At 40.2% G+C, this 25,242-nt stretch overlaps 1 long non-coding RNA gene across 1 annotated transcript in view; it reads left to right on the top strand.

Annotated features, from left to right (window-relative positions):
• The window catches only part of LOC140457855 (uncharacterized), a 29,392-nt gene extending 9,188 nt beyond the window's left edge, over window positions 1-20,204 (top strand). The window contains exon 2 of the long non-coding RNA XR_011953375.1: window positions 18,488-20,204. This is a non-coding gene — a long non-coding RNA (uncharacterized lncRNA). The remainder of the gene's footprint in view (window positions 1-18,487) is intronic.
• Window positions 20,205-25,242: the final 5,038 nt, after the last annotated feature.

The raw sequence follows: 25,242 nt of genomic DNA, 5'->3' as shown, positions 1-25,242 counted from the left end.
ACATTCATTGTAAAAAAAAAGCAATAGACCAAACACTTATAGCCTATTCAGGTCAAAAGAGCAGCCAGAAATAGATTACTTTGGACTTCTATTGACTCTGTATAAGAGAACCCAGCTGTTAGTTTACTGAAGCCATCCAGACAATGTGTGCTATCTAATGCAATTGACCCATTCTTACTTTGAGTGATAGCTTTCAAGTGCAAGTGACTGGATACTAGTTCCAGATTCTTATGTGTCAGTGAAATGCAGAAACCAGTATAAATTGGATGACATCCTGCTTGCTAAACTAAAGAGAGATGGCATTTTTAAAAATATCTTGGACCACACTTACAAACACATGTAAAATTAGAGTTGATAATTAAGTTGCTAATTTGAGCTGAAATTTAGACTCTTAATCCTTTCAATAAATAGGCTTGTCAGTCATGTCCTTTCTGCCTAAGCTGTGTTTTTTTTTGGTCTTGAAATAAAGATAATTTATTGCTTCAGAATATAGCAGAGTTAATTTGTAATAATGGACAAGTAACTGAGAGCAAACAAAAAAGTGAAGAAAATAAACATGTCCACATTGTTAGCTTTCTGTTTTATTTAAATTTCTAGATTAAACATTTTATGGTTGAATCCAGCACAAATGAGTATTTTAATATTAAACATATTCACTCTGTTTCAGCAAATCCTGTTTCAATACAGCGTTACCATATCACCCAATAAAAGCATGCCAATAAAACTTTAGATTCATGACAGTCTCACAAATTATTGCCTCAACTACAAAGCAAAAATAGTCGAGTGAAATTGTTGCCAATGAACAAAAGAAAAGTAAAGCTGCTGTTTGGGAACAGCGCAATCTTTCAATGTTGAAGAAAACATGGATTGAGATTGTTACAAAAATAAGTCCCACATGGTCTGGGCAGAAAATAAAAACAGGATCATTTTCAATAGGTTTCGCATTTTGGAAGATAAATTAACTGACAGTTTTAAAAAAAGCAATGATTACTCTATCGATTGGTGGTGGTCTTCCTGACATTCCTAATTCATGATTTTTTTTCCTGAATGAATACAAAATAATGAAACTCTGTGAGAAAAGAAATTGATTAATCAATGGTTAGAAATTCTGGAGACAAAACCATCAGAAGATCAGTGTTGTGCCTAAATTTGTCAATGATGAATCTTGATAGCTTTTTCCCCCTTTTCTCCCCAAATTTGAATATATTTGTTATAAATGTTTACGTTTCACAGGGATTAGTAGATATCTAACACACTTGTGTAGCATCCAACACAACTTCAGGATATTATACGACCAATGAAATGTCTTTTCAAATACGATCAGCATGAGATTGGAATATACTGTGTTAGATTATTTTATTACAGGGAGCAGCTTGGGCCTACTATGAACCCACATGATGTTACTACTGGTCAAGTCAGTTTCAAGAATGACATCTAGCTTGATAGATTTTTTTTTAAAAAAAAGTGATAGTGGCAGTTTTTTTTACTGAAACCTAAGCATACATGGCTATAGATTCTGTTTTAACAGTAAAACAAATGTTTATTACACAAAATAAATGAAAATAAAACAACCCAAACCAAGCTATCCAAATCTAACATAATTTGAGAGATTTCAAAACACATGGCTAAACAAGGTCCCATCTATTTCTTAACACCATTACTTTACAGCTAATCAAGATCCAGAAAGGTTTCTTCTTCCCACTTCAACCTGCAGGTTTGACTTAATTGCTTCTTCTCATATCCTGTCCTGTGAGCTATGAAATCCTTTTCCTGGAATATTTTTAAAAAACTGGGAGCTTAGACTTTGTTGGTTTTTTAAAAATCTGTGGAGTTCTAACAAAACACTCCTGGTCTCAACTAATCTCTTTCAGTAAAGTAACACATTTTCTTAACCATTCCCAACAATTCTACTTTTCTAGGAGATAGAATACATCCTACTCACCCTTAACAGACCTCCTTAATCTGAACCAAAACTCTTTTAAACTAATTTTAAAACTTGCTCTTTCTAGATTCTGCTAAAGATGGATTAAAGTTTTCTCTTTCTTTTGTCATAAACCCCAATATAAACAAGCTTCCATTCACTTCCAGAAGTCCTTACAGCCACCTGCTGTGTCTGATGCATACTTGATTGAAAGTAATGCCTCCAGTAAAACTGATCCAATTCATGTTTAAACCCCTTTATGAAAATACCTGAATGTTACTGGTTTGTAATCCAACTCCAAAAAGCTGAGAAAAATATATATTTAAATCATACACCTTTTGTTTTGTCCTCACTTTACCATTGTATAAACTTTCCAAAGAGATCTTTGGAAAGGCTTTTCATCTTTTAGTCCAGTTCTTGGAAATATTTGTAGTTCTAATATCCTCACTGAGATCAGACAACTCAGCACATGCTCACAATGCTTGGAGAGAGATCACTCTTTTAGAAGTATACTGTCTTGTTTATTTTGTTTTTGGGACTCTTGTTCGATGTGAAATTACTCCTTTATAACACAAAGTGGGCAAGATGGCTGCTTATTAAAAATTCCAGTAATTCACACCTCTCGTCATGCGGATATTGCAGTGGAATCCATATAAAGGAACAATATATACAGTTTCTCCCTAGCTGGTTTTGATTTGACAAAATCTTGAAAACCATTGCTTATGAAATGGTATTTAACAGCTGTACAGTTATCTTCTAAAAAGCTAAATAATATAGCTCAGAAAGTTTAAAACCATTTTATTGGGTTGCATTGGTCCATCTAGACACTCTGTCAAATAACTGAAACTTCTCATCTTGAACAGTTTAAACTGCACAGCCTTCTAGAAGGAAAAAGCAGCAAAATGTGTGCATGACAAATATTAGTCTGACACATAGTTCAAAATGGAGCTTCCCACTGACCCAGTATGTTGATTTCCAAGTTTTACTTTTTAAAACAGGTTTTTCTCTTTGTGTTTTAACTTTGGAACAGGCAACAATCAGCTCTAAACTCTGCTAAACCCTGCTTCTAGTCACCACCATTTTCAAACTCTGATTTCTTGGAAGAATCCTGTATATTTCCTGAAAGTTCTTAATCCCCAAGAATCATTTTGCTGCATCTTCATTAGCATCAACCTACATCCAAACTCATAACAAAAAGGAATTCTATAAGAACAGGCAACAAAGGAAAAATAAATAAAGTTAGAAAAAAATAAAAATCACTTCTTTTATGGAATGCAAAGAGATCTGAGATAACAGGAATTAAAACTGTGCCAATAAGATTGAAATGCTAAACTAATTTTACACCTCAGTGCAGGACTGAAGGAGTGTTGCTTTGTCAGAGACACTGTTTTAAATTTTTTCTAACTTTATTTATTTTCCCTTTCAAATAAGCTGTAATATGCCCCCCCCCAACAAAAATCCTCTGTTTCTAAAATCCAATTTTTAAATGAATCATAAAAATCTAAATTTAGGATTAAAAAAGGATAGTGTATTTAAGCATACAAAAGCAAGGATTAATTTTTGCAATTCCAATGTCTAGTGAGGAATCCTGGAGTTGCCTGTCCTTATAGAAGTCCTTTTTGTTGGGAGTTTGGATGCAGGTTGATGCTAATGAAGATGCAGCAAAATGATTCTTGGGAACTAAGAACTTTCAGGAGATATGCAGGATTCTCCCAAGAAATCGGATGAGATGTCAAATAATGGCTGAGTCTTCCTGTCCAAAGTTAAAAATCACACACACCAGGTTATAGTCCAACACATTTATTTAGAAGCACTAGCTTTCAGAGCGCTGCTCCTTCATCAGGTGGTTGTGAAGTATAAGATCGTAAAACACAGAATTTATCACAAAGGTTTACAGTGTCTTGCAACTGAAATTATATATTAAAAATGACCTGGATTGTTTGTTAAGTCTCTCATCGATTAGAATGACCATGTTGGGTTCAGTTCTTTCATATGTAAGTTCCAGAACTTTTTTTAGAAGTTACATTCTCAAGTGAATTTTAACAATAGGTGCCATGTTGGCCCAGATAATGCATTGAAGGTGTGAGGTGCCCTGTGTGAGGCTGTCTGTGCCCCAATGTTCAGACTGATTCTATTTCTAAGAAAGGCATTTACCAAATCTTGCATGGATTCATGCTGTTTTTGAACAAAATAAAATGTAATTCTGCAAGTACAAATTCACCCAACAAACTTATATCTGTGCGTGTGTGTTTGTGTGTGTGTGTGTAGTGCAGTGTAGTGGGGTCACTTGTAGTGTGACATGAACCCAAGATCCCATGGGTGCCAAACTTGGCTATCAGACTCTGCTCGGCCACTTTGCATTGTTGCCTGTCCCGAAGTCAGCCTTGGAGGATGGTCACTCAAAGGTCCGAGGTTGAATGTCCCGGACTGCTGAAGTGTTCTCCAACTGGAAGGGAACACTCCTGTCTGTTGATTGTTGTGCAGTGCCCATTCATCTGTTGCTGTAGCCTCTAAGTCTTGCCAATGTACCATACCTCAGGGCATCCTTGCCTGCAGTATGTGAGATAGACAACGCTGGCTGAGTCACGTGAGTACCTGTCACATACATGGTGGGTGATGTCCCCACGTATAATGGTGGTATCTGTGTCGACACTCTGACATGTCTGGCAGCATTCGCCATGACAGGGTTGTATGGTGTTGTCCTGAAAGCCAGACAGTTTGCTGTGAACAATGATCTGATTGAGGTTTTGTGGTTGTTTAAAGTTGACAAGTAAAGGTGTGGGGAAAGTCTTGGTAAGGTGCTCGTCCTCAGTGAAAATGTGTTGCAGGCTGCGAAGGCCTCAACTGAGACCTTGGGTTCAAGTCACACTACAAGTGACCCCACTACACATGGTCAGCCAGATGGACCTCAGAGAATATAAGTTTCCTGATTGAGACTGTCGTCCAGTCATGGAGACTTGGCTGACAAATATAAACAGCAGTGTCAGAGGTTCTGTTCACTCTGAGAGCTGGCTCTGAGAGAACTGGATCAGTGTCAAAGACTGCCCATGTGTAAATAAAGGGTGACTTGGTGATGGATATTGGCTTCTATGGAGTTATTTAAGGAGCCAAAAATATTTAAAAGTATACATGGAATAGAATGTAATTTACAACATTATGGATGGAGTAGAGTATGTACTTGAGAAAAAGGTGGGGATAAATTTGAAAAACTTATGTCTTGAGATGTAAGTGTCACAGACAAGGGTTTCAGAAACAACAGCTCAATGAAGGGATGGACTTGGCAATATTTCAGAAATGTAATGAAGGAGTATAGGTGATGGAAGAGGGATTTAAATTTCGGTTTACAGTTGGATGAGGTTAAGACATCAGCCAAGAATGTGAATCGACCTGAATTGTGGTGCAATGTTTCAACAAGGGGCCAAACTGTGTTAAATCTCAAGACATGCTAGCTCAACAGTGAGTTCATTTTGTATGCAATGTGACAATGTCAACTGATTGGAAATGAGTACCCCAAATAATTAAGGTATCAGCTTTAACTAAGAATTGTGGAACGTATCGTCAAACCAAAAAAAAATCCGACTCTCGAGGTCGAGAATCTTTTTCCAAATTTTCCCTTAAGATTTAAGCAGTGAGTTCAGAATCTCACTAATGAGAGGTGGCTACCTACTTTTCATGCATTTGCATCACATTATTAGCACAACTCACCTCATTTCTTAGCAGCTTCAAACTCCCCTCTTTTTTCCAGAGAAACTAGATGGTTCCGATTCCCAAATTATCTGGGCCTTCATCACAACTTCCCCGAATGCCCCATGTTCACTGTCTTCCTCCACCCTCCTTCCAAGCCAGTCAGCATCAGCAAACCACTATTATCAGGCCTGCACTTGGACCACCTTCAGGACTTCACTTTGGAGCAGAGACATGTGCAGAAAATAACCAGTAAAACTGGGAGAAAGTGAGGGTTGCAGATGGCTGGAGATCAGAGTGGAAAAATGTGGTGCTGGAAAAACACAGCATGTCAGGCAGTATCCGAGAAACAGAAGAGTTGACAATTCAGGCATAAGCCCTTCATCAAGAATTGGGGGCAGGAAAGGGGATTGAGAGATAAATAGAAGGATGGGGATGGGGTGGGTGATAAGGTAGATGCAGATGAGGGCGTGATAGTGATAGATCAAAGGGGAGGATGGAGTGAAAATGTGGGAAGAAAGATGGATAGGTAGGACAGGTCAACAGGTGATGCCGAGTTGGAGGGTTGAATCTGGGATGAGGTGGGGAGGATGGAAGATTAGGAAACTAGTGAAGTCAATGTTGATGCCACGTGGTCGAAGGGTTGCAAGGTGGAAGTTGAGGTGTTCTTCCTCCAGTTGTCCAGTTGCCAGTGGAGGAGGCCCAGGACTTGCATGACCCTGGTGGAGTGGAAGGGGGACTCGAAGTGGTCAACACAGGGCGGTGAGGTTATTTGGTGCGTGCGTCCCAGTGATGTTCCCTGAAACTTTCCGCGTCCTGTCTCCCCAAAGAGGAGACCACATCGAGAGCAGTGGACACTGTAGGTGACTGGGTGGATGTGCAGGATGTGAAAAGGTGTGCCAGATCTGCCAGATGTGAAAAGATCCACTGGGGCCTTGGATGGAGGTGAGAGGGGGTAGATGTGGGCGTAGATGTGGTGACAAGAGAAAGTGCCGGATGTGAATGATGAGTTGGTGGGGGTCTGAACCTAATGAGGGAGTCACAGAGGGAATGGTCTCTGCAGAACACTTGTAGAGATGGGAGGGAAATGTATTCCGGTGGTGGGGTCTGATTGTAGGTGGCAGAAATGGTGGAGTATAATGTGCTGTATCTAGAGATTAGTGGAGTGGAAAATGAGAACCAGGGGTTTCTGTTCTTGTTGCAATTGGAGGGGTTGGGTTCATGGGCGGAGGTGCAGGAAGTGGAGGAGGTGCGCTGGAGGCCATTGATCATGTGGGAGGGGAAATTGTGGTCCTTGAAATAGGAGGCCATCTGGGATGTTCTGGAGTGGAATTGCTCGTCCTGTGGGTGGTTATGGCCTGACACAGACTGGTCTGAGTTGCCTTGTATGTGTCAAAATAGAATTCCAGTATAACCATTTTTTAGTATTTTAAAAGTAATTTTCCCCTCAGCTATGCCTTGCACGCTCTGCTAGGTCACCATACTAGGACAAACACGCACCTCATATGTCTGCACGGAATGTAGATTATGACTCTTAGTTGCGTTCCTTAGCATTGACTTACTTTGGACTTACTTGGGATCTACCACCCTCTTAGTGCTGAGGGGGAGGCAGACAGCTTATCAGACTTTGGAGCACTGAACGTTCTCAGGGCTGGACATGTCGCTGTACAATACCATGCTGTATCAATATTACACTTACAGCATGTGCTAGTAGGTTTCACAGCATATACTTCAAATAAATGTGTGTAACTCAAAGGGTATCAGTTCCAAGTGGGATCTCTGACTACATTGGGGTGCTACCACCGTTAGTCAAGTGGTTCGTCTGATTCCAGTCCATGGTTAGTCATGGTCAGTCAAGCACTTAGTCCTTTCAGAGTCTGGGGATTAGGCACAATCCTGCAGGTCAAGTACAAGCCAGTCTGGGGATGACACATAGCTTAGCTGAGGTGCTCTGGATCCATTAGTCCAGGAGGTGGCCAATGTTTTTGCCATGAGACAAAGGAAGTAATTGAGTCTGATGGAAGTGGATGGAGGAGCAGTTAGTGGTGTTACAGGAGCAGGAGAGATGGTGAAGTGTCCTCAGTGAGTGAATAGGAAGGAGACAGGAGGAAGGGTGAGTAGTTTAGGAGCTGAGCTTGGGTAAGAGCTAATGAGTGGACATTGTGCTTGCAACAGTGAGCATTGTGGACCATGAGCCTTAGCAAGATGTGTGTACTGTGGCAGAGTTCGAGTGAGTGGTAGTCTTGTGAGTGTGAAGAGGCAGAGAGAAGATGCATTGCTGGGCATTGAACTTCATCCGGATACTGCACTGACTCTGGGCCCTTATACCGTCCAGGCTGGCTGAGTCTGGTGGCCTAAGTTCTCTTTATTTGTTTTCTTCTGTGTGAACCTCTGAGATCCACATGTGGCAGTGACTCCAAAGTCTGACGTCAATGCATCAGCATACAAACATATCATTCACCTTCTTCACAGCCTGCTCCACTGTTAGCAGGACTCGGCTTGTCCAAATCTGACATCCTCCTCACAACATAACATCCCACACAGCTTTGTGTTGTCTTGGAGGTATTGTATTTAGATCCTTTGACTAAATTATTAATACAACTTGTAAATACGTTGTGTCCAAGTACTGATCCCTATGATACTCCACTAACCACTGCCTGCCAATCAGAAAAATCCCCATATATTCCTACTCTTTGTTTCCTGTCTGCCAATCAGTTCTCTATCTTTTTAGTGGTATCTAATGGAAATTCTTCTGAAAGTCCAGGTAAGCCACATTGCACATCTGAGTTTTGATCCAAGAATTGCAACTTTGTGTTTTTGGGAGTGAGTTGCATGCTCTGCCCAAGATGTATGATGATCCAGAGTCCTTATGTTCGCTTTTATGGTGCTGTTTGTGTAATTCCACTGACCTTCACCTTCTCTTACTTTCATCAATAATTGTTAATGACCCACCTGTCCCCCAGAGAAGAATGGACATACACTTCATGGCCGTACATTCACCCCCAGTCAGAATGACGGTGATCAGTGAGAACCCCCAACCACTTCTGGAGCTCCCAGTCCCTTCCAATGGTCCAAGTGACCTCACCCTTCTGTTGAGGATTGCCTTTTGCTGAAATAATTTCCTCAGTGACCCAATGCAATGAACCCCATTCCCAGACTTGAGTTACCTGCTTGACACAGCGTACCATTGAATACCTCCTTATAAGGTGCCTGACCATTATTATTCAAACTCACAAAATTGACTGTGGCTGCTAGACTGACTTGGTAGGACAGTCCACTCCTGGACTGGTTGCTCTTGACCTGCAGGGCACACTGTGTCTCAACCTTTGGATTGCAAGGACATGGATCTCTGGACTCTGGTAGGACCAAGTGACTGACTGACTGTGGCTGATTTCTTGGACTGCAACTGGATGAACTCTGACTGACTATGATGGTACCCCATCACTGATTGTTGTCCCACTTCACCTCACTAAAGGTTGCTCCCCATTGATTTTCAGACATAGTAATTTTCTTGTTATCATTCTTGCCATATCTTCCCAATTTTCTTGCCAATGCCAATTGGGATAATTCCTCACTTAATTGCTGTCCAATATATTTTTTGACCGTGAACAAGAAGTTCAACCAAAACGTATTCTAAACCAATCTTTACCCTTAATGCAGAAGGAAAGTGTTCGAGGTTTAGAGCTATAGAGCAATTACACATGAAATTACATTGTGAAGCTGTAAAAAGATTTGTGTTTCTTGCACAAAATGCTTGTAAAAATGTCATAGATTAAAAACTGGCATTTACTTCTTACTCTCAAAATAAATAAAATAAACCATTCATAATAAGAATGTGAAGAATGGATCCCCCATTACAGTTCTAAATTGGCAATTTGGCAGTGCATCATAAAAAAAAGTCTCTCCAATACATATAATTAATGGTTTATATTATACGCATGAAGACAAGATAGTGCCACAACTAATAAAAACTTCAGCTTCAAAGTCCTGTTTGCCTGCACTAAATATAAAGGCGCATTTAAATTTAGGGAGAAAGAAAGAACAGCTATAAATATGATGCATCAGTTGTACTGCGATAATGCGGAACAAATTGAGATTTCAAACCAATAATGACTTTGATGAGATGAGGAACAACTGAGTCCATCATTTTTAAAGATGTAAGTGCCTTCTATTTCTTTGAACACAAGTCACTGAGTTAGGCTGGAGTACAGAGAACTCTCACTCGTGGTTGTCAGATAGTTTACGGGTATATTTTCATGAGCTGTACAAGGCAGTTAACTGAATTCAGAAAATATCCAAAGGGTTGAATATACAAGGGGAAATAGTGGGACATGTTTCAGTGGATAAGGGAATATATGAGATTATGTTGAGTACAGCAAGGGATTACTCAGATTTAGTGCAATGCAGCAAATGCGTCATGAGACATTCCATAAGAGTCTTTTTTTTTAGATCATTCTGAGTCATCAATTTCAGAGGCATGTTTCTTTTCTTGTAGTTCATTCAAAAATTTCAAAACATCACACCCTACTTACTTTGCATGAGTAATTCCTTTAGTTTAAAGACAGACAATCCATCTGCTGTGTTTGGAGTCAGGAACTGAATTTATTTTACTTTGAATGTTTCAACAAACTGCATTAAGCGATTGTCAGTTTCATTCATTCAAAGATTATGCTATTTTTCATTTTCCTTTTTATAGTTTTTCAAAGAGTACTTCTTTACAGGCATTCAATCTATTTCATTTATGATGTTAAGACTGTGTGTCTATCTACTTAATCTCTTTCTTCAATTGTAATAGATTTAGCTTTCTTATCCTCTTTACATAGCACACTGACCTAAATCATGGAATCACCTTACCAATGTTTCTCTGTTTTATATGTGTTGACCATGCCATTAAAGAATGCTTAAAGCGGGGAGGAAGGGATTTAAATGGAGATTCTTTCTCTGCTGGGAAATTGTTGGTTTTAGTTAGTTTTCACCATTGTAGAGAAGGGGTACAGAAGATTCTTACTAGTGGAAAGAGCAGCTGAAACTTTGTTAATATGGCACCTTGTCCATTTGCTGACCCTCTGCAACTTCCTGGTGTTCTACACACTGACCTTTCACTGGATGAAAGACATAGCAGCTTTCAATTCAGGCCACATTTTAAAATTCTATGATGTGCTGTTTAGCTGCCTGGACAAAAATGCTACATAAAATTGGGAACAACCAGTTTGGGCAGATTTTAACTGGGAAGGAGAACGTGTGGGTTTTTTTTTACTGACTGCCTACCTGTTTTCTACCCAGTGTACAGGCCTGATATTTTCTCACTGCAATCATGCTAAAGTTTTAAATATTGTTTGTAACATTTCATTTGATGTGTGGGTCTAATATAGATTTATGATTTTTCTTCAGTCTGCTTTCTCACAAAACCTACAAGATCTGCAGACTCAATTTGGTCTTGGATTCCTTCAAGCTTAGCTTCAGTTAAAGAAAATGCAAGCACTAAAGGAAATTGTTGGCACTTAGATCAAGGCCGTTTGTTCAGCTGCCTTTGCCACATTCTCCCATTTCCTTTATTTATTAAACTGAACTTGCCCCAAAATTAGTTCCTGCCCTGACCCTGAACCCACATCTTTCTCCAAATTCTCTCATCATTTCTCAGGTCCTCTTGTGCATGAAACTGCTTCCCAAATCACACTAAATAGCTGAATATTATCTTCCTGCCTAGTCAGCAGATATTGTAACAGGTTTATTTTCCTTAGGTACTGTCCCTTCTCTATAAAAAGTGTGAACATTGCTTCCTCCTCAAAATATTCACCCTACACCCATGCAAACCATTAGTCCACCTTTCAATAAGAACTTGCATTTAAATCGGAAGATTGATTGTAGTGAACCTAAGTCATGGTTTTAGAGCTGCAATTTTGTTCTCACTTTTGAAGTTGCATTATGTACAATGTTTCAATGGGACACTTTTTCAATTTAGATTTATTGATCACTCATGTCAGTCTGAACAATGGCGGAATGGACTTTATTGATTTATATAAATATACTTCTAAACAGATTTAGAAGTAAAGGATTTTTTTCCAAGATAGCAACACACTAAAAGACACTATGAGTTTAGTAATCCTCAAGAATTGCATGTTCTCTACTTCTCCAAAATGATTTCCAATCAATGATGGTGGAGGGAAGATTTGGTTGAGTGGCTTCTACATTTACAAACATAAATTGATTGATTAGAGAAAGTAACACCACAGTCAATACTTGGTAACTCATATGGTGTTCTTCATGATAGCAATGAAACAAGTAGCTGGGGCTGTGCAGGTATTGGTTCTGACCTTCCCAGGGAATTTACATAACTCAACAATGCTTCTAGACGTGCATCGCATCAACAAATTTCTGTCCTTGTATGTTGGAGGAAATCAACTGTGTCAGCATGTTGAGAAATATAACATGTATTTTCCTGGGGAACTTCACAAACAAACCTCTTCAGAAGTAGATGACAAAAATACACTTGAGCTGTATTTAGATTTTTATGCCTCTAAGCCCATGACACTTCTCATTCTTCTTTAAATTCACTCATGGGATGTGGTGCTGCTAGCTGGGCCAGCATTTGCCTAGTTGCTCTTGAGAAGTTGGTTGTGAAGTACCTTCTTGAATCTCTACAGTCCATGTGCTATAGATAGACCCACAATGGTGTCAGGGAGGGAATTCCTGGATTTTGATCCAACATCATTGAAGGAATGCTGATATATTTCTAAGCCACGATGATGAGTGGCATGGAGAGGAACTTCCAGTGTTTTGATCTTCCCACATATTTGCTTTTCTTTGCCTAATGTAAAATTCCAAAGCTATTTCTAGTTGCCTATTAGCTAATTAGAAATTGCAATTCTTACTTTAAGCATGTAGAATACTAACTGGTAAAGAACAAAATTTTATTCGGATTACATCAAGGTACCTTCACTAACTTTAATAATATTTCCTAATAGCCCGGATGATGTGCTACTGGAAGTCTTGGAAGTCCCAATGCACTGATTCCATTGGAATTGCTTGGAACTTTGAAAATCCAATGGCCAATTTCCTTGCTGTCTGGAGCCCTCCACAAATTAGAGTAAAAGATTTTGGACAGTTTTGACGTACTTACCTTGATAATTACCAATAAAATGTTAGACCGAAAAATCCTAGACTAATTTCTGGACAACTAAACAACTACCCTTCCTAATAGACAATAGACAATAGACAATAGACAATAGATGCAGGTGTAGGCCATTTTGCCCTTCAAGCCTGCACCACCATTCATTATGATCATGGTTGATCATCCTCAATCAGTATCCTGTTCCTGCCTTATTTCCATAACCCTTGATTCCACTATCCTTGAGAGCTCTATCCAACTCTTTCTTAAATGAATCCAGAGACTGGGCCTCCACTGCCTTCTGGGGCAGAGCATTCCACACACCCACCACTCTCTGGGTGAAGAAGTTTCTCCTCATTTCTGTCCTAAATGGCCTACTCCTTATTTTTAAGCTGTGTCCTCTGGTTTGGGACTCACCCATGAGCGGAAACATGTTTCCTGCCTCCAGAGTGTCCAATCCTTTAATAATCTTATACGTCTCAATCAGATCCCCTCTCAGTCTTCTAAACTCAAGGGTATACAAGCCCAGTTGTTCCAATCATTCAACATAGGATAGTCCTGCCATTCCAGGAATTGACCTCATGAACCTACGCTGCACTCCCTCAATAGCCAGAATGTCTTTCCTCAAATTTGGAGACCAGAACTGCACACAATATTCCAGGTGCGGTGTCACCAGGGCCCTGTACAGAAGCAACAACCTCTTTGCTTCTATACTCAATCCCTCTTGTTATGAAGGCCAGCATGCTATTAGCTTTCTTCACTACCTGCTGTACCTGCATGCTTGCCTTCATTGACTGGTGTACAAGAACACCCAGATCTCTTTGTACTACCCCTTTACCTAACTTGACTCCATTTAGGTAGTAATCTGCCTTCCTGTTCTTGCCACCAAAGTGGTTTTGGAAAATAAAGATGTACTCGCTTATTGGCATTGCAGTGTCAAATGCTAACCCCACAGGGTAATTAGGATCTGCAACAATATCTTTGATCTTTTTAAACTCCTTCTTGCAGATATTCCCAAGCTGATAGATTTGCTTAAGAAGGAGCCACCATGTGGCAAAATGACCATCATTGCATAGAATAGGTGATTGATTGTGTGTTGAACAGTGGAGCTTCTCGTCCTGAAAAACATATTTATCAGTAAATGTAGTGGTAATATATCGCACACTCTCTTGTGGTCTTTTACTTTATAATGTGTGTCATCTTGTCTTTTCAGGACATATATCAGTTTTAAAAGCTTCTATTCGCTTTGTATCATCAACATTATGTATGAGATTAACAATTTGGAAGATGTGATCATCTTTTGAAATTTGCCTTTTACTTGGCTGATGTGTTTGTGATTTTTAAAAATCTTCTTAACACTTTTCAAGCTGCAATACTGTATTTTATTCCGGGGTCTGACTTGATTATTGATTAAAAAAATTCCTGCACATGTCTGTCCAAAGTCCCTTGGTACCACATACTTTACATGTATCCAGAAAAGCTTTTGGATAGTTGTGGCAGGCCACATTTGTTACAGAAGGTTTTTGGTTTGGTGCACTTTGCTAAATGTAGCAATAGTGTTGACTGTATCATAAGCACATAATCATTGTTGCCCTGTCATTATATGTCTTTATTCACCTGTCCATTCTCAAGAAATATGTCAATGGTATGCCCTGCTTCTTGTTCAGAACATAATATTGATGGCCTTAATTGGTGTAGAGGTCATGACTAACTGAATGAGACTCTCTGATCGTTCCTCCATGGACAAGTTTTGTATCCTTTACTGCGGCATCTTCCAAAAAATTGGTCAGTGGACTTTTGGGGTCGTTGCCAGTTTGACATGATGGGAATCTGTAAACCCTGACATTACTTTTTTTTAACCTTGATCTAGTCTTCAAGAACCTTCCTGATTGTCTGTGGAAAGATTCAATGTTAATTCTGAGGATCAGCTTTTGCTTGTTTTGCAAAGTAGAACTGTGTACATTATTTAATTAGTTGTAATTCAGTAAATTGGATGCTCCTTAATCCATAATGAAGGATTTGCAGATTTGTTTTTAGAGGCGGAGTCCTGTGCAGTCTTTTTGTTTATTGGTTTTACTTCAATCTTCTTTATTCCTCCTCTTATTGATTAATTTTCCCATCCCAAGTTGCTCCTTAAGAATTACAGGTTGGAGTTTAAGAATTGAAGATTTCGAGTAGCAGGTTTCTGCCTGTAGGTGGTGTTCACATGAAAAAAGATTGATGATGTCAACATGGGTTTTTTTTTATAACTTGGATACCAATGGAAAAAAAATGGCAGAACCAAAGTCTGCACATAAATAAGGTCTCTTAATGTAAAACACATTTTAGTGTTTGAAAGCTATATCTTCTTCTCGGAGAGCTTTAAAGGACCATTTAAAACTTCCATTTTAAAAAAAATCATCAGATCAGTCTCTTCTGTTTACTTTTAAAGAGACAAAAAGAGAAAGATAGAGTATTCATTGTGCTTTGGTACAGATCTGTAATCTTTAGTTATGATTGTATTTTTAACTTCAGTCTTTTACTTTTAAGTGAGGCACTTGTTTATCTTGAAATAACATCGTAATGTTTTTTTAAAAACTCTGTTTTCTTTCTGGTTAATGCCCTAGTTACAGTCTCTGTACTCACAGATGCTGCCCATTGTTTGAATTATATGTCTAAAGCTGTTGTCTAATTCATCTTCAATTAGTTTTCCAAATATCTGTCCTCAAGATCTTGCAGTCTTTTTTAAAGCCAACCATTGCTGCTAACCATGATATGATGTTGCCTCCAGCAGCACATTTTACCTGATACTTATGTAATCTCTTGTTACATTAGAAATTAGGCTTGAATATCATGCTATTGAAGAATCCAGCATATGTTTATTATTACTAACTATTTTTAAAAACATTACACTTCTCAGATACATAATTGTTTAAGCTAATATTAAGTTAATAGATTGTAGCAAGGCAGCATGCTTTCCACATTGTGTTGTGCTTCAAGTAATCCCAGATAAAATGGAATAGAAGACCTTTATATCCTCAGGTCACACATGCTTTCGTAGTGATGATATCATGAGAATATCTCTTAAAGATATACTGATATATTGACTGTGAGAGAAAATGTGACACCACTGACTCACTGACTAACCTCTTGACCCACAGATTACCCCCTAACTTCACAACTGAACCCTTGGCTCCCCAGTCCACCCACTCTTACCTGGCTAGTCCCCTGCATTCAACAATCCCAACATCCCAACCCAATGACTCCCCTGACCTGAACTGACCCCCAGACACCACTTGACACCCCCAAACTTCCTCCAACACATATCAACTGCCCAACTACCAATCTCCATATCTCACTTGCATGCCATTCTATCCACCGACCACTCTATCGCTTAACCTCATTCTATTCCCTTGCTAACTCAACCTCCTTATTTTTCTTAGCCAGCTATCCCTTTACCAACTCTACTGCCTCACATCTTTACTTTCAAAGAAGCTTTAGGTCATTTACTTACCAGATGCAGCAGCTTTTGCTGTAAAAATTGAGTATGGTTCTTCATTTCTCCCTCTGAAGTTTTACACACTGAACTGATTCTGAAAGATACCCCATTGGAGGCTTTCTTAGAGTCACTTCAACCATCTCTGTCCTGTATTCGCTGTCGTAGTTTCCAAAATCAAGCAGTCCCTTCCCTCTGCTAAGCATACAGCTGTCTTTCTGTGATAGTCATTGATTTGCAAGGAAGCCTGTAATTTGATGTCAAAATGGTTGCTGCTTCACTCTTTCCACATGGTAGCATATTATATTTGTGTGCAGGTAGAAATGTTGATTAGTTATTTTTAAATTCTGGCTCATCTGTCACACTCTACCCTCTGTAAACCTGAGGTCATCCAAATATCTCCTGTCCACTTGTATTTAGACCAATTCACCTATCAGCCATCTACTCCCTCACTTAACTGACCCTGCAATCAAACAACATCTCAGTTTTAAACTTCTCACTCTGGTTTTGAATTCCGTTTATGGCTTTAGTCTTCTCTATCTCTGTAATAACCTCAAGCCTCACTATCTTACAAGATATCAACACATCCAATTCTGGCACAATGTTCCTTCAGTTACAGAAACTCAACTATCAAATATCTGGAACTCCCCCCATTACCTCTCTGCCTGCCAAACTCATTTTCCCCTTCTAAGGTACTTCTTAACATCTACCTCTCTAAATGAATTTCTGCTCATATCAGCTAGTGCGACTAATGTGGCTTGGTGTCATATTTTGTTTTAGAATGGTCTGATGAAGTGCCTTTAGGTTTTATTCCATTAAAGGCACTATGTAAAAATAAATTGTTTTTGTTGGTGTTATAGAGAATGAAACTGACATTCTGTATTGTAATCCTGTGGTTGCAGCTGGAGGCATCAGTAATGAGAATAGATAGCTCACAAATTGCTGCATCTGCTGACCCTTATCATAGATTCTCTTTCAATAGAATGCATCACGAATGTTACAGGGGAAAGCAGAGAAAACAAATGCAGGCATGAAAAAATAAATCAAGAAAATCAGCACTGTTGACATGTGGATTAATTTTCGAATGTCTACCTTGCAGTGATCACTGACGAACCCGAGGTTGTGACATTCCCAGATCAGGCTGGTATGTGCTGAGGCACTGAGCGTGCAGCGTTCCCTTCTAGCTTATTCGCTTTTGTGGTTTTTGTCATGATAAAACAATTAATAACAAAGCTGAAAATGTGTTGCTGGAAAAGCGCAGCAGGTCAGGCAATTTATAACAAAGCCCTCACGAAATGAAGTGAAAGGGTGATTCTGTTATCACGTATATTTTCTGGAAGCTTGGTACACAGTACTTTGGGCAAAAGGGTTAGGAATAAGTTACCGGGCCACTGGGGATTTCATGTGTGATGTGAGAATGTTCAGTACAAAAAGCATTCAAGGAGCATTTATATAAAAAAAAATTCAGATCTTTCCTGTGCTTCAGAACTTTTTAAGTAGTCTTAAAACCGGTTTTCTTTCTTTCTGTGAAGAGATCATGCTGGTTAATAAGATTAAGCAGAACACTAACTGCAGGATGTAGCCAGCAGTCAGACCATTTCTGGGCAAAGGATAAATATAGAGCTAAGCATTTGTAAGCAGCACCTCACTGCAAGATGCCAGAAATAACTCAACAGACTGTTCACACATATGTAGAGATTGCCAGAGGCAAGTAGATGGGAAAATGGAATGTTTCCAGTTGTAACATTACAATTCCTGACCCTATTTGACACTTCAGTTACAGTTTTTAAATCAAAGCCAAAATTAGCATAAAAGATGATTGATGATCCTCTATTAAATTCACGACTACACAATTTCACTCCTATGAAATTACTTCAGAATTCTCACCATCCACCCACAGGGTGAAAAATAAATGTGGTAGGAAATGCTTCTTAATTATTCCCAATTCCGTTGAATCAACTTGACAATGAACCTTTATTCTCTCCATATTCCTTTTTTTGGTACTTAAACCAAAACTATGGGTGGCTCTGGAAAATTATGCATTTCCACTTTTACAATCATTTACAGTTAAAGCAAGAAATTGAAGTTCAAGCCAGTCCAGCTTGTCTCATTCTGGGGTTTTGTCTGATATTTTATAGGAAACCTCAAGCCCTACGAGAATATAACATTTTGGGCAGAATCTTATAAGACTCTGAAGAATGTGGCTGTGATGAGATATGTGTCAGAATTGAGTGACAAGTTCATTGAGGCTCATCTCAATAACTAGATCGTCTCACTCCATCTTCTCTGTTTTTTGCAGGTGACATGGTGAGATTCCCACTAGGCAGCGGCAAGATGCCACATGTTCAACACCTTGTCATTGCCTCACTTCGCTGATATTCAGACATCCATCTTACTAAACCCACCGAATAAGCTAGGTGTCGGGAAAACATGAAAAGGAAACCAGGGCGAGAGCTCAACAGTCAGATCAATGATTGTTTCAAGCGACCTCCATGTTGGAAGTCAGGCACTAACATCTCAGGACATGTTTGATAGGCACCAGGCAGATAGATCTGGCATCCATGACATAAGCATCTGAAATGTCCCAGCTCCTAACACCTACCATAGCACATCTCCGATCCACTTACAGTATGCTCCTGCATTTCCATGGCACATTTTGTATTGCATCAGCAACCATTAATGTAATGCTGCAGCAAGGACACTGAGTGCGCAGTGATCTGTACCCAGCTCATAGACTGGACCTGGCTGCATCTCTGGTCTCTTTGCTCCTTGTCATTGCGTACACTCACTCTGATCCTACCTGGATGCCCTCTGTCTTGCATCATTCTGCCTTTTTGTGCTTTGCCAATCAACCAAAGATACCAGGCTCATATTACTATTGACTTGTCTTGCCATTTCACATAGATTCAAAGCCAATAACTGGGCCAGGCCATGTTCTGATTAGTCAGAGTCATGATAAGGGGTGAGGAAATGAATGTTGGGCAGCCCATGACTGACCATTTTGACTGTTTCTGCCTTACTGTGGGCTGTTTTCCTTCTGAAAGGCAGGTATTCTGAAGATGAAAATGGGCACCACAGCTATCACTGTTGGTGCAGATGGGGAAGTGTACAGAGTGAATGAGTAGGCAGTGCAAAGGACATACAAGGTTAGGATGGATAAGAGCAAGTGAGAGCCAGATGCTGCAAGCAATTGAGAGAGTAGTAGAGCAGAGATTAAGTGAGTGTGAGGTATCAGAGAGAAGATGTGGCACTTATGCTGGTGGAGTGAAGAAGGACATTTACATCCTTTCTACAGCGCTGGACATTCCTCCAGATGGTTGAGACTGGTATAGCCCATGTGCCATCATCAGACCAGATTGGCATAATCTGGTGTCACTGTCTCCAAGTCCTGGGGAAAGAGGAAATCCCATGGACCACCCCATCCAATAGGACACTCTTCACAATGCAGGACCCCAATTTCCTCTGCCACATCCAGCAATGTAAACCTCCAGTTCTTGTCTTGGTCCACAACAGACTTAAAAATAGTACCAGCACAGGGGATGCTGCTGAATTCCAGGATATCCCAGAAGTGACAAATTATTCCAGGAATGGTGAATGGCAAACTGGAGGCAGAAATCAGACATGAGAGATCTCTTTAGGGGTTGGCACGTAACTAATGAGGTGACTTTGATAAGATACAGCTAGCCTTTCAAGAAACACACAGCAGCTTGGACATGGTCAAAATTACGTGAGATTCACCCCTTTAAATTTTGACCCATGGGCCTAGATTACACTGTCACCATCACTTATATTGTACATCTAATTTGTCAAAGTGGCTTGCCCGCAAAGAAGTGAACATGAAAAAATATGAAACGTGAATCTGACATTTAAATGCACCCAACTCACCAATAATCAAAGCAATTCAATGTGCATGCAGGCACATTTATTTTATTTGAGACACAATTTCTCGTAGAAAAGATAAGACCTGAGAATTGCTGTTAGAATGATGGGGAAATTAAATGTGAAACTGACAGCAACTTCTGCCATCTGTGTGCAATTATTTTATTGTGGAAATCTGAAGTTATTGTCAGCCATGCCTACGCCTCCACACAGTGCACTGTTGCAGCCTGTGGTATTAGTTTCTGACTAGTTGAAATATCTTGCTGTCACCACACCTACTATCTGAGTCAAAGCGTTAAAGCTTAAAGGGTTAAATATGCATTCACTTAGAAGTCATAAAGTCATAGAAATGTACAGCATGGAAACAGACCCTTTGATCCAACTCATCCATGCTGACCAGATATCCTAAACTATCCTAATCCATTTGCCAGCACTTGGCCCATATCTCTCTACACCCTTCCCAGATGGCTATTAAATGTTGGAATTGTACCTGCCTCCACTACTTCCTCTGGCAACTCATTCCATACATGTACCACCCTCTGTGTGAAAAAGTTGCCCTTTAAGTCCCTTTTACATTTTTCCCTCTCACCCTGTAGTTTGAGACTCCCCCACCCCAGGGAAAAGACCTTGTCTCTTTACCCTATCCATGCCCCTCATGATTTTATAAGGTTGTGTGTTTGTAGTAAAATAAATGTAAGTACGTGGTATTGTGCCGGGACAGAAAGTGAATGTTGGAAAAAGGAATACAGCCTAGACTGCACATTCAGCAGGATAACTGGAGATCTTGGATGGACATAAACAACACTTGGTGTATGTATTGTGGGAAATGAATTAACTTTGGTTAAGATGCAATAATCAATTGATTAAATTAGAAATTGAATGTGTACTGTTACGTATACAAGAGATGAGAGCTTGTGAGCTTTTGCCAGAGTTCAGTATTAGAATGTTTAAGATTGACTCTCCCTTTTACTCATAAATAAATGATCTTGACGTATACAAGCGTCTCCAAATAGTTTGTAGCAATTAACAACCATTTGAGTGACAACAAAGGATGTATCTAATTTATTGGTGGTAGAGGATTGACTATTGTTGAGTCTTAACAAAAATCCACTATATAACTAGAGTTGGTTAATTGCATCATAGCAATTAGTACAAGTTACTATGACTGCTTAGACATGATTATTTAAGATTATCGGGAGCTAGAGATGACACATCTGTTTCCATTGGGACCATATGCTAGAATGCCCAATTTTGCATTGAAGAATGTGTGACATTATAAAATTAGGTAATGTTTAAATCAGGTTCATTGTTGAGTTTCAGAATCATTAGCTGAAAATGTGTTGCTGGAAAAGCGCAGCAGGTCAGGCAGCATCCAAGGAACAGGAGAATCGACATTTCGGGCATCAGCCCTTCTTCAGGATCCTTTCAGAATAAAAAGATCTCTTCCCAGTATGTTTTCCCCATCATTAATATTGATATATTCATCTATAAAACCACTTTTATATTTATCACTATCTCCTCTCAGGTTTCTGAATTCACAAATTCTGATAGTATGGAAGTTTCATGGTTCCTCCAGAACTCATCCTTTCCTGAAAGATAGGTAGGCCTTTGGCTTATGGATGATTGAGCTTGATTCTGATCTTGGCTATGATTGGTTTGTGAAACTTTGTCATCATGACATTCCACATTGGGTTTCTTCCAATCAAGCATTAGGAAACGATTGTTATGCAATGAAACGAAGTTACTGTGGTTCCTCTTCACATCTCCCTCAGCTCCATAGTCAAATATGATTGCTGTTGGTTATTTGAGTTTTCGATCACAGAATTATTCCTATTGCTGTCCCTCATTTACATCCAGTGCTTACGGTCCAAATTTGGCGATTGTGATTGCTTTCTTTTGAAACAAACATTTTTATAATCCTGTGACTTCAACTGAGGAGTCAACCTCTTTAATTAGTACAGGGAGGTAGAAGCAATGACTGCAGATGCTGGAAACCAGATTCTGGATTAGTGGTGCTGGAAGAGCACAGCAGTTCAGGCAGCATCCAAGTAGATTCGAAATCGACGTTTCGGGCAAAAGCCCTTCATCAGGAATAAAGGCAGTGAGCCTGAAGTGTGTAGAGATAAGGGAGAAGAGGGTGGGGGTGGGGAGAAAGTAGCATAGAGTACAATGGGTGAGTGGGGGAGGGGTTGAAGGTGATAGGTCAAGGAGGAGAGGGTGGAGTGGAAAGGTGGAAAAGAAAATAGGCAGGTAGGACAAGTCCGGACAAGTCAAGGGGACAGTTACTGAGCTGGAAGTTTAGAACTAGGGTGAGGTGGGGGAAGGGGAAATGAGGAAACTGTTGAAGTCTACATTGATGCCCTGGGGTTGAAGTGTTCCGAGGCGGAAGATGAGGCGTTCTTCCTCCAGGCGTCTGGTGGTGAGGGAGCGGTGGTGAAGGAGGCCCAGGACCTCCACGTCCTTGGCAGAGTGAGAGGGGGAGTTGAAATGTTGGGCCACGGGGCGGTGTGGTTGATTGGTGCTGGTGTCCCGGAGATGTTCCCTAAAGCGATCTGCTAGGAGGCGCCCAGTCACCCCAATGTAGAGGAGACCGCATCGGGAGCAACGGATACAATAAATGATATTAGTGGATGTGCAAGTAAAACTTTGATGGATGTGGAAGGCTCCTTTAGGGCCTTGGATAGAGGTGAGGGAGGAGGTGTGGGCGCAGGTTTTACAGTTCCTGTGGTGGCAGGGGAAAGTGCCAGGATTGGAGGGTGGGTTGTTTGGGGGCGTGGACCTGACCAGGTAGTCGTGGAGGGAACGGTCTTTGCGGAAGGCGGAAAGGGGTGGGGAGGGAAATATATCCCTGGTAGTGGGGTCTGTTTGGAGGTGGCGGAAATGTCGGCAGATGATTTGGTTTATGCGAAGGTTGGTAGGGTGGAAGGTGAGCACCAGGGGGTTGTGTCCTTGTTACGGTTGGAGGGGTGGGGTCTGAGGGTGGAGTTGCGGGATGTGGATGAGATGTATTGGAGGGCATCTTCAATCATACGGGAAGGGAAATTGAGATCTCTAAAGAAGGAGGCCATCTGGTGTGTTCTATGGTGGAAATGGTCCTCCTGGGAGCAGATACGGCGGAGGCGGACGAATTGGGAATACAGGATGGCATATTTGCAGGAGGTAGGGTGGGAAGAGATGTAATCCAGGTAGGTGTGGGAGTCAGTGGGTTTGTAAAAAATGTTGGTGTCAAGCCGATCATCATTAATGGAGATGGAGAGGTCCAGGAAGGGGAGGGAGGTGTCAGAGATGGTCCAGGTGAATTTGAGGTCAGGGTGGAATGTGTTGGTGAAGTTGATGAACTGCTGAACCTCCTCATGGGAGCACGAGATGGTGCTGATACAGTCATCAATGTAGTGGACGAAGAGGTGGGGAGTGGTGCCGGTGTAACTACAGAAGATGGACTGTTAGTTGTTTATAACTGTGAAATACTGCCAATACTCAATATAGGTCTTCATGGTCACTGCTGTGGGCCTTTGATCTGGCCTCCTTTTGATAAAATACTGGTGAATGGCAACAAATTCAAATATCTTTGTTCCTATCAAATTTGTTTGGGACTATAATGTGTTGCTCACCACTGGATCACTATAGTTTGGATATTGATTCAGTTTCGCTAATGAGTTCCTCATCAGTCATTTGAGAGCTTTAAATTGAAAGTCGATGCAGACAGTGCACCCAGCATTGTTTGTAACTGCCCCTGCACATATTTGCTCTCACAGACAAATTTCATAACAAACAGAGTTGGAACTTCTATATCTATGGGGGCATTCTTTCCAATTCTTTCGTGTCCAATAGGGAGACTAATGACTTATGGTCCATTTCTATGAGAACACTGCGGTCAATGATGTAGTCTAAAACCTTTCGTACGCCCATGTGACTGAGAGTTCCTTTTCTGTAACTGCAGTATTTGTTTCAAGGGTTCAGTTGTAATTGCCAAGTGAAGTGGAAACTTTGGGAACTGATTTACCATGTCTAGGAATCTTTGTAGGTCATGAGCCCAGTTCAGAATGTGAAGTTCCTTAACAGCCAGTATTTTCTATGGACCTGGCCTTATCATCTCTTTGTCAGCAATATGTGCCAAAAAGTGAATAAATCCCTTTTCCTTGACGAGAAGCGCTTTAGCTTGTAGGCAATTTAAATCGACAGGGACTCCATGCTTGAGTTCCTCAACCATCTCCATATGTATGACCCCCTGTAAACCATGTAATATGTTAGACATAGTCCATATGAAGACCTTTAAGACTGAGGCAATCCTGAATGGAAGTCTCCTGAAGCAATATTTCCCAAAATGAAGTAGTAACTGCAGTTACTGCTCATCTCTTGGCACTTGTCAGAGGCCACTGTTGGCTTCGAGTTTGGTAAAAATTCTACTTTTACACAAATTGGCTGAACTCTTGTTGACTGCATACTTAGGATGGATTTCCCTAGCTATCACTTTATTGAGCTATGCCATGTCAACAGATAGACTGGAGATTCCATTGGATTTGGGTACAATACCCATGCCCATACAACATTCAATTTGTATAACACCAGGAAAATGATGGCCATTATGGTCATTTCACCGAGTTGCTTCTGGTCCTCATTGATTAAGAAATGCAAACTTTTCCTTGGTGTGTAGAGACATATTGAACTACTTCTTTAACATGAGAAGTATTCAGACTTGAGGTTCACTAATCATTTGAATTTCATTGCATAATAACAATAGGTACAAGTTAAATCAATTAGTTAGGCATAATTACTGAAAACTATCAGGAGCCAGACATAACATCTGTCTCCTTCAAGGCTTCATGCTAAACTGCTTGATTCTTTATTCACAGAGTATGCAATATCATTAGATTGGGTGGAGTTTAATGCAACTTCAATCTCAACTCTTTCAAAACCTTTACCTATACAACACAGTCTTTCCCAAATGCAGTCGTGTTCCGATCTTTTTTTTCTCTGTGACATATAACCACTGCTTTTATCTCTCTGTATTCAATGCAAACTTCAATCCAGGTCAGATCCTCATAATTACATGAGTGAGATCCAATCTGATATCGTAAAATCAAGGGAATCCATCAAATTTCCCTGAGAGAACTACATAAGTTCGTCAGTTATTGTGGATGTGGTGCATTTAAAGGAGAACAAATGATTCACTAT

Source organism: Chiloscyllium punctatum, chromosome 32, assembly GCF_047496795.1.
Source record: "Chiloscyllium punctatum isolate Juve2018m chromosome 32, sChiPun1.3, whole genome shotgun sequence".
Taxonomy (NCBI): Eukaryota; Metazoa; Chordata; class Chondrichthyes; order Orectolobiformes; family Hemiscylliidae; genus Chiloscyllium; species Chiloscyllium punctatum.
This window is presented reverse-complemented; position numbering and strand designations above follow the sequence as displayed.